The sequence below is a fragment of the Nicotiana tabacum genome, chromosome 24 (assembly GCF_000715075.1).
Source record: "Nicotiana tabacum cultivar K326 chromosome 24, ASM71507v2, whole genome shotgun sequence".
NCBI lineage: Eukaryota > Viridiplantae > Streptophyta > Magnoliopsida > Solanales > Solanaceae > Nicotiana > Nicotiana tabacum.
The window spans coordinates 74,097,924-74,111,184 of record NC_134103.1 but is presented as its reverse complement, the minus strand read 5'-3'; the positions used below and the strand labels follow the sequence as shown (position 1 = coordinate 74,111,184).

The 13,261-nt window shown below is 42.1% G+C and overlaps 1 long non-coding RNA gene across 1 annotated transcript; it reads right to left on the bottom strand.

Annotated features, from left to right (window-relative positions):
- Positions 1-5,766: 5,766 nt before the first annotated feature.
- Positions 5,767-8,741, bottom strand: LOC142178521 (uncharacterized). The gene is made up of 3 exons (XR_012706706.1): positions 7,945-8,741; positions 6,504-6,788; positions 5,767-6,011 (listed from the first exon to the last, which is right to left on the bottom strand). It is a non-coding gene; the product is annotated as an uncharacterized LOC142178521 (long non-coding RNA).
- Positions 8,742-13,261: the final 4,520 nt, after the last annotated feature.

Genomic DNA, 13,261 nt, shown 5'->3' with positions numbered 1-13,261 from the left:
CCCCAAATTTTGTACATAAGTCACAAATGACATTACGAACCTACTCCAACTTTTGAAATCGGAATCCAACCCCGATATCAAAAAGTCTACTCCCGGTCAGACTTTCCAAAAATTCAACTTTCACCATTTTAAGCTTAATTCCACTACGGACCTCCAAATCAAAATCCGAGCACGCTCCTAACTCCAAAATCACCCAACGGAGCTAAAGGAACCATTAAAACTCTATTCCGGAGTCGTTTACTCATAGGTCAACATCCAGTCAACCATTTCAACTTAAACTTTCAACCAGGAGACTAAGTGTCTCATTTCATTCTGAAATCCCTCTGGACCCAAACCGACTACCCAGACAAGTCACATAATAGCTATAAAATATAAAATGAGAAGTAAATGGGGGAACGAGGCTACAACTCTCAAAATGACCAGCTGGGTCGTTACATCCTCCCCCTCTTAAACAAGCATTCATCCTCGAACGGGTCTAGAAATGTACCTGGAGTCTCAAATAGGTGTGAATATCTGCTATGCATCTCCCGCTCGGTCTCCCAAGTAGCCTCCTCAACTGGCTGACCTCTCCACTGCACCTTCACTGAAGTTATGTCCTTTGACCTCAACTTTCGAACCTGCTGATCCAAAATGGCCACCGGCTCCACATCATAAGTCAAATCACCATCCAACTGGACCGTGCTGAAATCCAAAACATGAGATGGATTGCCGACATACTTCCGGAGCATAAAAACATGAAACACTGGATGTACACTCGACAAACTAGGTGGCAAGGCCAGCTTGTAAGCCACCTCCCCAATTCTCTGAAGTACCTCAAACGGCCCAATTTATCGAGGGATAAACTTGCCCTGCTTCACGAACCCCATAACACCCTTCATGGGTGAAACCTTGAGCAGAACCTTCTCCCCAACCATGTAAGCAACATCCCGGACCTTCCTGTCGGCATAAATCTTCTGTCTAGACTACGCCATACGAAGCCGATCCTGAATCAATTTAACCTTGTCCAAAGCATCCTGAACCAAGTCAGTACCCAATATCCTAGCCTCTCCCAGCTCAAACCAACCCACCGGATACCTACATCGCCTTTCATACAAATCCTCATACGGAGCCATCTGAATGCTCGGCTGGTAGCTGTTGTTATTGGCAAACTCTATGAGTGGCAGAAACTGATCCCATGAACCCCCAAAATCAATGACATAAGTGCGTAGCATGTCCTCAAATATCTGAATAGTGCGCTCAGATTGTCCGTCTGTTTGAGGGTGGAATGATGTGCTCAACTCAACCTGGGTGCCCAACTCTCGCAGCACGGCTCTCCAAAACTGCGATGTCAACTACGTGCCCCGATCTGAAATGATAAAAACTGGCACACCGTGAAGGCGAACAATCTCGTGGATGTAAATCTCAGCCAACCGCTTCGAAGAATAAGTAGTCCCAACTAGAACGAAGTGCACGGACTTGGTCAGCCAATCCAAAATCACCCAAATAGCATCGAACTTCCTCGATGTCCACGGGAGCCCAACTACAAAATCCATGGTGATCCGCTCCCATTTCCACTCTAGAATCTCTAACCTCTGAAGCAATCCGCCCGGTCTCTGATGCTCATACTTCACCTGCTGACAGTTAAGGCACTAAGCTACAAACTCCACTATACCCTTCTTCATTCTCCTCTACCAATAATGCTGCCTCAAGTCCTGATATATCTTCGCAGCACCCGGATGAATGGAATACCGCGTATTATGGGTTTCCTCAAGAATCAACTCACGTAGCCCATCCACATTAGGCATACAAATCCGACCCTGCATTCTCAATACCCCATCATCACTAATAGTAACATCTCTGGCATCACATTGCTAAACCATGCCCTTAAGGACAAGCAAATGGGGATCATCATATTGGCGCTCTCTGATACAATCATATAAGAAAGATTGAGAAACCACACAAGCTAGAACCCGGCTGGGTTCCGAAACATCTAATCTCACAAACTGGTTGGCCAAAGCCTGAACATCAACTACAAGAGGTCTCTCACCAACAGGAATGAATGCGAGGCAACCCATACTCTGTGCCTTTCTACTCAAGGCATCGACCACCACATTGGCCTTCCCGAGATGATACAGAATAGTGATATCATAGTCCTTTAACAGCTCCAACCATCTCTGATGCCTCAAATTTAGATCCTTCTATTTGAACAAATGCTGGAGACTCCGATAATCTGCAAACACCTCACAAGACACACTGTAGAGATAATGCCTCCAAATCTTCAATGCATAAATAATGGCAGCTAACTCCAAATCATGAACAGGGTAGTTCTTCTCGTGAGGCTTCAACTGACGTGAAGTATAAACAATCACTCTACCTCCCTGAATAATGACACACCCAATACTAATCCAAGAAGTATCACAATACACTGTATAAGAGACTGAAGCTGAAGGTAAAACTAGAACTGGAGTTGTGGTCAAGGCAGTCTTGAGCTTCTGAAAGCTCTCCTCACACTCATCCGACCACCTGAAAATAGCACCCTTCTGGGTCAATTTGGTCAATAGCGATGCAATAGATGAAAAACCTTCCACGAAGCAACGATAATAACCGGCCAAGCCGAGAAAGCTCTGAATCTCCATAGCTAAGGACGGTCTGGGCCAACTTTGAACCTCCTCTATCTTCTTCGGATCCACCTGAATCCCCTCAATAGACACCATGTGCCCCAAGAACGCCACTGAACTAAGCCAAAACTCATATTTGGAGAACTTTGCATAAAGCTTCTCCTCCCTCAATCACTGCAACACAATCCTCAAATGCTGGGCATGCTCCTTCTGGCTACGAGAGTACACCAGGATGTCATCAATGAATACTATGGCAAACGAGTCAAGATAAGGCTGAAATATACTGTTCATCAGATGCATGAATGTTGATGGGGTGTTGGTCAGCCCAAAAGACATCACAAGGAATCATAATGACCATAACGGGTCCTGAATGTCGTCTTTAGAATATCCGAGTCCTGAATCTTCAACTTGTGATACCCAAAACTCAAGTCAATCTTAGAGAACACCCTTGCTCTCTGAAGTTGGTCAAATAGATCATCAATGCGCGGAAAAGGATACTTGTTCTTGATTGTAACTTTGTTCAACTATCTGTAATCAATGCATATCCGCATAGTACCATCCTTCTACTTCACAAACAGAACCGGTGCGCCCCAAGATGACACATTAAGCCTAATAAACCCCTTATCAAGGAGTTCCTGAAGTTGCTCCTTTAATTCTTTCAACTCAACTGGTGCCATACGATACGGTGGAATAGAAATGGGTTGAGTGCCCAGCACCAGTCAATACCAAAGTCAATATCCCTGTCGGGCGGCATGCCTGGTAGGTCTGCAGGAAACACATTCGGAAACTCTCGCACCACCGAAACAGAATCAATAGAGGGAGTATCAGCACTAACATCCCTCACAAATGTCAAATAAGATAAATAACCCTTCCCAACTATCCGTTGGGCCTTCAAGTATGAAATCACTCTGCTGGGAACATAGTCTAGAGAACCTCTCCACTCGATCCTTAGCAACCCCGACATCGCTAGCGTCACGGTCTTAGCGTGACAATCCAGAACAACATGACATGGAGACAACCAATCCATACCCAAGATCATGTCGAAGTCAACCATACTAAGTAGCAGGAGATCAACTCTAGTCTCCAATCCCCCAATAGTTACTACACATGATCGATATACACGGTCCACAATAATGGTGTCGCCCACCGGCGTAGATACATGAACAGACGAAACTAAGGATTCACGAGGCATATCCAGATAATGAGCAAAATATGATGATACATACTAATAAGTGGAACCAGGGTCAAATAATATAGAGGCATCCATGTGGCATACTGAGACAATACATGTAATCACTGCATATAAATTAACAACATCTGGTCTGGAAGGAATAGCACAGAATCGGGCCTGACCGCCACCTGATTGTCTTCCTCCTCTTGGGCGACCCCTAGCTGACTGAGCCCCACCCTGAGCGGGCTAGGCAGGTGGTGAAGTAACTAGTGCTGAAGTCGTAGTTTGACTCATTTGCTGAGTTGGACCTCCCGAAAGGCGGGGACAATATCTCTTTATGTGACCCAAATCTCCACACTCAAAACAAACCCTCTCTGAATATGGCGGCAAGTACTGAGGCGGGCCTCGAGAACCAGAATACCCGCTAGAAGTACTCGGTGCAGATGAACCCTGAACTGAAGGAGCATGGGACGAACTCTGAGCTGGAAGAGCACTGAGAGATGACTGACCCTGATGAGTACTATATGAACCATGGCTGGATGATGCACTATGGTGAACCGGATGAGCCATCTGGGCGTGCCTATAAGGACGTCCCCTGTCGTGGTAGAGCTGACCCCTAGAAAGGACACTGTTTAAACCACCTGAGCTACGAGGCCTCTTGGCCTCCCTCTCTCCGCGTTCCTGACTATGGACCATCTCTATCTGCCAAGCAACATCCACCACCTCGTCGAAGGTAGCACCAGATACCCTCTCCCTAGTCATAAGCAACCGCAGTTGATACGTGAGGCCATTAATGAACCTCCTAATACTCTCCCTATCAGTGGGAACCAACCAAATTGCGTGATGAGCCAACTCAGAAAACCTCAACTCGTACTGCATCACAGACATGACCTCCTGACGTAACTGGTCAAACTGTCTGCACAGCTCCTCCCTGTGAGACTGCGGCATGAACTTCTCTAAGAAGAGAACGGAGAACTTCTGCCATGTAAGTGGTGCTGCACCGACCGGCCTACGGCTCTCATAAGCCTCCCACTATTTGAAGGCAGCCCCAGTAAACTGAAAAGAAGTAAATGAGACCCCACTGGTCTCTAGAATACCCGCAGTTCGAAGAATCCACTGACATTTATCCAAGAAACCCTGGGCATCCTCTGACTCGGCCCCGCTAAATGATGGAGGCTGAAGCCTCCCAAATCTCTCAAGTCTCCTATGCTCATCATCAGTCATAATGGGGACCGCCTGGGCTTGAGCAGCTGCAACCGGCTGGGCTGGTAGTACCCTCGGTGTCTGAAGTCCCTGCATCACCTGCTCTGGAGTACGGGCGGCGGGGGTCTGAGTACCTCCCCCAGCCTGAGAAGTGGTTGGCGCGGCCTGAGCCGAAACCACCTGAGCAAGGCCAGTGCAAATAGTCAATATCTGGGCCAACGCCTCTTGAAGGTCTGGAATCACAATGAGCACAGCTGGTGCCTGAGTTGGCCCCACTGGCTCAACCACAAAGGGACCTGCTCCTGAGCTGGAGCAACTGGTGGATCTACAAGTGCTGCTCTAGCTGCTGTACGAGCTGCACCTATACCCTTACCGCAGCCCCTATCGCAACCTCGGCCTCTCGTGGCCCTAGCTGGTGGCACTGGTGGCTGTCCGTCCTGCCCGATAGCACGTTTCCTCACCATCTGTGAGACAATAGAACAATAGAAATTTGGTAGCCGGAATCAACAAATTTGCACGACCAGAATATAAGAATGTGAAGTTTCATAAGGGTTTGGCAGCCTCTCGAAGATAAGTGCAGACGACTCTGTACCGATCCGCAAAACTCTACTAAACTTGCTCATGATTCGTGAGACCTATGTAACGTAGGCTCTGATACCAACTTGTCACGACCCAAAATCCTAACCTATCATGATGGCACCTATCGTGGTACTAGGCAAGCCGACATTTAAAAATATTTTCAACACTTTTAACAAAAAATGAATTAAAGCAGTTTAAACAATAAAAGTTCTCATAAATGGAATAGAAATCCAAAACACAACACGGAAGTTCCCAACTATCGGGGTGTCACAGAGTACATGAGCATCTATACATCACAAGTCTGGAAAAATACTGTCTATGATAGTCTGAAACTAAATACAATAAGTGGAAAGATAGAGAAAGAGAGACAAGGTCTGTAAAACGGCAACCAGCTACCTCGATTGTCTCCGAGAATCTGAACTCCACAACTCAGCAACCGCCGGGACCGAAAGCACCTGGATCTGCACACAAGGTACAGGGTGTAGCTTGAGTACAACCAACTCAATAAGTAATAAATCTAAACTTTGGACTGAAAGGTAGTGACGAACTCAGCAGGTACAGTTCAACATAGAAATAACAGTATAGGAATATAGGCATGCTTCCAAGTTCAACAGTTAAACTCAATTCAAGTAAAATAGATCAAATTCTGAATGATATGAGGAGTTTGACTTCTCTATATCAACATGCCAATGCACATGTTGTTGGCCAACTCAGAAAACCTCATCTCGTACTGTGTCACAGACATGCCCTCCTGATGTAACTAGTCAAACTGTCTACACAGCTCCTCACAGCGAGACTGCGACACGAACTTCTCCAAGAAGAGAACGGAGAACTCCTGCCATGTAAGTGGTACTGCACCGACTGGCCTACGCCTCTATAAGCCTCCCACCATTTGAAGGCAGCCCCAGTAAACTAAAAAGATGTAAATGAAACTCCATTGGTCTCCATAATACCTGCAATGCGAAGAATCCATTGCTTTTATCCAAGAAACCCTGGGCATCCTCTAACTCGGACCCGCTAAATGATGGAGGCTGAAACCTCCCAAATCTCTCAAGTCTCCTCTGCTCATCATCAGTCATAACGGGGACAACCTAGGCTTGAGCAGCTACAACCGGCTGGGCTGGTAGTACCCCTGGTGTTTGAAGTCCATGCATCACCTGCTCTGGAGTACGGGCGGCGGGGGTATGAGTACCTCCCTCAGCTTGAGAAGTGGTTGGCGCGGCCTGAGCCGAAACCACCTGAGCAAGGCCAGTGCAAATAGTCAATATCTGGGTCAACACCTCTTGAAGGCCTGGAATCACAATGGACACAGCTGGTGCCTGAGCTGGACCTGTCATACCCTTTTTTTACCTCACTAACCCTCTTTAAAAAAGATAAAGTGATTTGTAAGCTCAAAAGGGTTTTCCAATTGAAAATGACAAAAGATTGTGTTTCAAAGAATTTTTCAGAGTAGCCACTTGATATTTGATTTCGGTATGCCAAGTCACCGTTTAAAAAATGATTCTTCCATTTGAAAATACATTTAGACTCTAAAACATAGTCTGCACCAGAGATTCTAGATAAGGGGGTTCATTCGACTCGGGGAGAAGGTGTTAGGCAATCCCCGAGTCCCGTAAAAATCACGGTTGTGTACATGATCTAGTTGGCTTTAAAGAACACTCAAATTGAGGTAAAAGACACAGAAAAGGAAAATAAAACACAAAAGAGGTTCAAGATCGTAGCCGCCTAAGAAAATTAAACAAAAAGAAAAGAAAATTTCTAAAAATCCTACACTAGCCTATGTTAATGCTTCCTCCATAATGATGTTGCCACGGCCTCCGTTTACATTCACTCGGGGCATACCCCGGAAAATAGTATATACAAACTATACGGGGCATATTCTCCTGAATATAAACTAAAGGGAACAACCTTTCACCTCGAGTAAAATAAAAGACGAGACCTAAAATTTGCCTGCCCAAATGTTGATGGCCTAGCATGCTCCTAGCGATCAAACGGGTATAGCGAAATAAGAAACTAACAGAAATAATCCAAAGCTCCAATTGTTATAAATCTTTCAGTTGTCTGCCGTGACAATTTGCTTTAAGAAGTCCAAGTGTGATTTTGCTCTTAAAATCAGACAAACCCCACGACCCATTTATCAATTAGACAAAATCCAACAAATCGCTAATTTGAAGCTATTAGTGAATTAGCATTCTTTTCTTCCTCTTAATCAAGTTTAATGAATGATAAGCTAATGATCTAACAATAATCTTTAAAGCTAATATAAAAAAAAGGAATACGAAAGCAATATGAGTGCCAACCAAACGAATACATTGCTAATATCAAACAAATGACTTCATTTCATCAAAAGTTAATACACAAAATTTTAGGAAAAGGCAAGAGTAAGAATCTGACCTTAAAACAACGAGTTTGAACTTGATTATTTGATAGCACAGACTCAAAAATGAACGGGACCGCGAACAAGATCTAAACCGGAAAATCTTGCAGGAAACCTCGTCGAACTCGAAACTCAAGATCGCTGGAATTTTAGCCCGCGGCAGAACCTTTTCACTAATTGGATGAATTTTGTGACAAAAGAAGGTTGTTTCAAAATGATGAAGATGGAGAATAGAGATGCTGGAAAATCAACTTCTTTTCACTAATTGTCATCACTGTAATTACCAACGTCTATGACTTCTCTAGCATATTCACAAATGAAACCACCTCCACGTATAGGATCCCAAGATCTGAGTTCCCAACCTCTATCTGTGTATGCGGCTGGTCCTTTTAGTGGAGCTAAAAATGGCTATTATCAACTATTACCGAGTGAAGAATAAAGGGTATTTGTGTGGTTTTGCAAATCAGACCCAGGGGGAACGGCGACCCTAGAATAGAGGAGCTCCCTCGAGTTTTGGGTGTTAATTTTGTTTTTATAAGGTGGTGGGGAGTAAGTATTGGATATTGGATTAAACATAATGAGTGGTCAAGATTTAATCTTGCATTTAAGTGGAGAGTGGGTTAATAGGTTGGAAAGAATGGGCATTTGTCTTGCTGGGCCACTAAAATCTTAAAATGAGCTCCTAATTGGCTCAAATTCAATTCTTTCTTAATGAACAAAAATTAAAATTAAAATTAAAATACTACTAAAATATACTAATTAATCTTAGTTAATAAGAATAAACTATTAAAGTGAACTATATATTAAAATAAAAATATTTTTGGTATTTTTTAAATGTTATAAAAAAGGTACATAAAACTATGTTAAAGTAATGATAAAAATTAAAATACTAATAAGCTTAAATAAATAAAAAAGAATAAAAATAAAAATATATATAATAAGAGAAGAAATATTATAAAACTATTTTTTTGTGTTTTTAAACTTATGTTTTAAAATAAAAATTAAAAGTTGACTGAAATCCTATTAAAATTTTTAAAATATTGCTTTTAAAAGTTGCGCGGGTCAAAAATTGCGTGCTTACAGCTGCCCCTCTTTGCTTGGAAACACGAAGAGTTTTTAGAGCAAAGAACAATAAGCAACGTAATTGATTTATGACCCGACGCTTATTCAAAAGAAAATAAAGATGGCTAAAAAGATTGTGACCAAGCCCTGGTATTTGAGCTGCCTACATATCTTTGGCTATAAAGGAATCAGGTCACGTGTAGTTCAGAAGTGAATGAAGTGATGGAGTATGTGGAGAGGATGAGAGAGTCGAGTGAAGTACCGTTCGAGGCTCTGGTACGCGGTCCCTGCCATTACATCATAAATTGAAATCAAAAATTACAGCAAAAATAAAAGAAAAATACAAGATCCTATCTACTTTTTGTCTTGAATCTTCCTTGAATCTCCGCTTGATCCTTCAACATGAAACTGAAAATTCACCCTATTCTTCAGGTGGGCATCCTGCTGCTTGCACTCGAAATAAACTTGAACCTGGAGTAGACTTGAGCTTGCAAACCTTGTTCTTCAGGCGGCTCGTGCTACTTCTGAAATCGAAAAAAACTGGAGGTTAACCCTATTCTTCAGGAGGGATCCTGTTGCCTCTAACTTGAACTTGAAAACTGGAAGTTGACCCTATTCTTCAGGCGGGCTCTTGATGCTTCTCTAAATTGAACTTGAAAATTGAAAGTTGACCCTGTTCTTTATGCGGGCTCCTGGTGCCTCTGACTCGAACTTGAAAAATGAAAGTTGACCATGTTCTTCAGGCGGGATCCTCCTGCTTGATCTTGAAAGAAACTCAAAGTTGACCCTGTTCTTCAGGCGGGCTCCTGGTGCTTCTTTGATTTGAACTTAAAACTGATTTCTGAAATGTTGACCCCTGTTCTCCAGGTAGGTGCCTGCAATCAAAACAAACAAAACGAACAAAATTTTGTGCCCCAGTTTGTACTAGGAAGATTCATGAGTTGTTAGAAAAATTGTAAATCACCTATGCTATTGATGAATGATATAATAATGAGAGTAAAAGGAATCGACTAGGATGTGCGTCTCCTGTGAGTAAAACCAAGAAAACTTTGACTAGCGAATGCGTCTGCTAAAAATAAAACCTGAATGACCCAGATTAGGAAGTGCGTCTCCTAAGGGTGAAACTTAAATGAACCAAACTAGGAAGTGCATCTCCTAGGGGTAAAATCTCAATTTAGGAAGTGCGTCTCCTAAAAGTATAACCTAAAAGACCCAGACTAGGAAGTGCGTCTGCTAAGGGTGAAACTTGAATGAACCAAACTAGGAAGTGCGTCTCCTAGGGGTGAAATCTCAATTTAGGAAGTGCGTCTCCTAAAAGTATAACCTAAAAGACCCAGACTAGGAAGTGCGTCTCCTAGGGGTGAAACTTCAATGACTCAAACTAGGAAGTGCGTCTCCTAGGGATGAACTTAAATGACCAAAACTAGGAAGTGTGTCCCCTAGGGGTGAAATCTCAATTCAGAAAGTGTGTCTCTTAAAAGTATATCCTGAAAGACCGAGATTAGAAGGTGCGTCTCTTACGGGTGAAACTTGAATGAACAAAACTAGGAAGTGCGTCTCCTAGGGGTGAGACATGAATGAATCAAACTAGGAAGTGCGTCTTCTAGGGGTAAAATTTGAATGAACCAAACTAGGAAGTGCGTCTCCTACGGGCTGAACTTAAATGACCCAAACTAGAAAGTGCGTCTCCTAAGGGTGAAATCTCAATTTAGGAAGTGCGTCTCCTAAAAGTATATCCTGAAAAACCCAGACTAGGAAGTGCGTCTCCTAGGGGTAAAATTTGAATGAACCAAACTAGGAAGTGCGTCTCCTACGGGCTGAACTTAAATGACCCAAACTAGGAAGTGCGTCTCCTAAGGGTAAAATCTCAATTTAGGAAGTGCGTCTCCTGAAACAAAATATAACTTAAAAGACCCAGACTAGGAAGTACGTCTCCTAGAGGTAAAATATCAATTTAGGTAGTGCGCCTCCTAAACAGTATAACCTGAAAGATTTAAATTGACCCTATTCTCCAGACGGGACCCCTAAACTCAAGAAAAACTAATGATTACCAACCTAACAAAATTGAAAACTGGCCATATTCTCCAGGCGGGACCCCTGAACTTTAAGAAAGCTAAAGATTAACAACTTAAAAATTAAAAACTGACCCTATTCTCCAGGCGGGACTTCTGAACTCAAGGAAAACCAAAGATTCCTCTCAACTAGGGAAAATGCCTAGGAGGTGTGATCTTCTCAATAGCCATTGTGTAAGCAGAATTGGGGGCATTCCACATGAAATATTCAAGCTTCCAAGCTTTGGTATGAACATAGCCTTCATCCCTGTTTCAGACAAAGAAAACTTGTGAGTTTAAAACATGGTGGTTAGTTTGTGGCCTTGACTACGCGGGCGATTTCTCTTGCATTTGTCACGATCAACTTGGACTTCAACTTGGAAGACAGTGCTTGTTATCGGCCGACCGCTTTTCCGAACAACCCTTATCACAAGAAATATTCCTGATTCGTTCAAGTCCAATACCTTATGCCCGATGCATTGCACTCGTGTTCAAACATTCACCAAATCTTTGCATTTTACATCAATCCCAAAGAACATCTATTATCACTAACTCAGTGCACACACTATTCTCCTGTGTCTTATGCCATTTTGATGTGCTTGCCAGACTCTGCTTTGTGTGATTAAAAAGATGGTAGCAGATTTTGAAGTCATTTTTCACTTGTTTCGACAAAAATAAACTCAAAAGGGACTCAAACAAAACAAGAGGAACAAAGTAAGGAGAAAAACGAGAAGAGATGGTATCTAAGAAGAAAATTTTACCCAGGAAAAAGAACAAAGTAAAAAACTAATCGGATTTGAAGGCCAAATCCATTGTGATCATGACATGCATTTTGAATTAAGCGGCCTGATCTGTCAAAAGAGTCTAATCTTCAACTCTTGTTATGCCTCTAAGTTGTGAAACTGGGCTTCAACGCTCTAATTGTCCTATCTGATCCACAATCCTCAGTTGACTTGTAGTGTCCTGAAGGGTTTTCACCATCAAGCCTCTCTCATTTTGCTCTTTTTCTCAATTCACTGTCGCCTTACAGTGCCCATGAGGATTTTCACTGCTAAGACTCTCTTATTTTATCATTTTCTCTCTTTGTGTTGAGAACAAGGTATAATCCATGATGCAGGAAGATCATACTTTTACCACACACATGATTTGGCATCCTCAAAGATTGGTCGGAAGGTCTTTCTTTGGATCGTAATGTAGGCTTTTGGATAGGGTTAAAAAGAAAGGATGGTATAAAAGCTCAAAACAACTAAAATGAAAGGTGTTTTAACTTACAACTTTTGGAATCAGATCTATTTACAAAACTAAAATTCCTGCCCCAGTTTCTTTAACGTCTAGGAAATTTTGGATTTTTATTTTAATGGGACTGAACCTCAGAGTAAGGCTGTCTACGTATCCTTAAAAGGAATTAGGTCGAACGTAGTTCCAACCTAAAAGTTATTTTGTTTTTGTTGCTTTTTTTTTCTTTCTCTTTTTTTTCTCTTTTTTTTCTTTTTCTTTCTTTTCCTTTTTTCTTTTTTTTCTTTTCTTTTCTTTTTCTTCTTTTTTTCCTTTTTTTTTCTTTTCTATTTCCTAACTCTACTTCTGATTCCAAAAGAGGGGTATGAAAGAGAATAAATAAGGCTCAAAAGGGTAACAAAGGATAAAAGTATTTGGGTAGCAGAATAAAATGCCTTCGTCATCCCAACTTTGAACATGCCAAGTATAAAATACAATTGGGGATAATCAAAGAAATGATACATAATATCTCTTGACTGCATCAACACAAACAAAAAGTGCTAATGGGCAATATTTTTGTCCCAATGAATGACCCCTGCCAATTCGAAGCAGACTTGACTCAATCTTATCTTGATGTAGAAGGATGCATTTCAACACTGACTGATCTACCTCAAACTGCTTTAGAGACATTTCCTTGTTGTATGCTCTAATCAACCTCTTGATTTCCCAGAATAACTACCTCAGTTTCACTCAATTCACGCTTCAGGTTATCTTAGAATACGTGAATCTTTACTTGTTTCCTCAAATGCACCTTTTTATCATATTCAAAACTGTGTTTCATTATTCCATGATTAGACTCGCTTTCAAGATCTGGCTAAAAACTCCGCATGCATATCTTGTCACTGGAACTGGCATGAAGAGAACTATATACAAGAAAAAGAACTAAACGAAGACTGCAAATAACAGAAAAACAAAATCTCATTTGACCAAAGGATGGAAGGGTTTG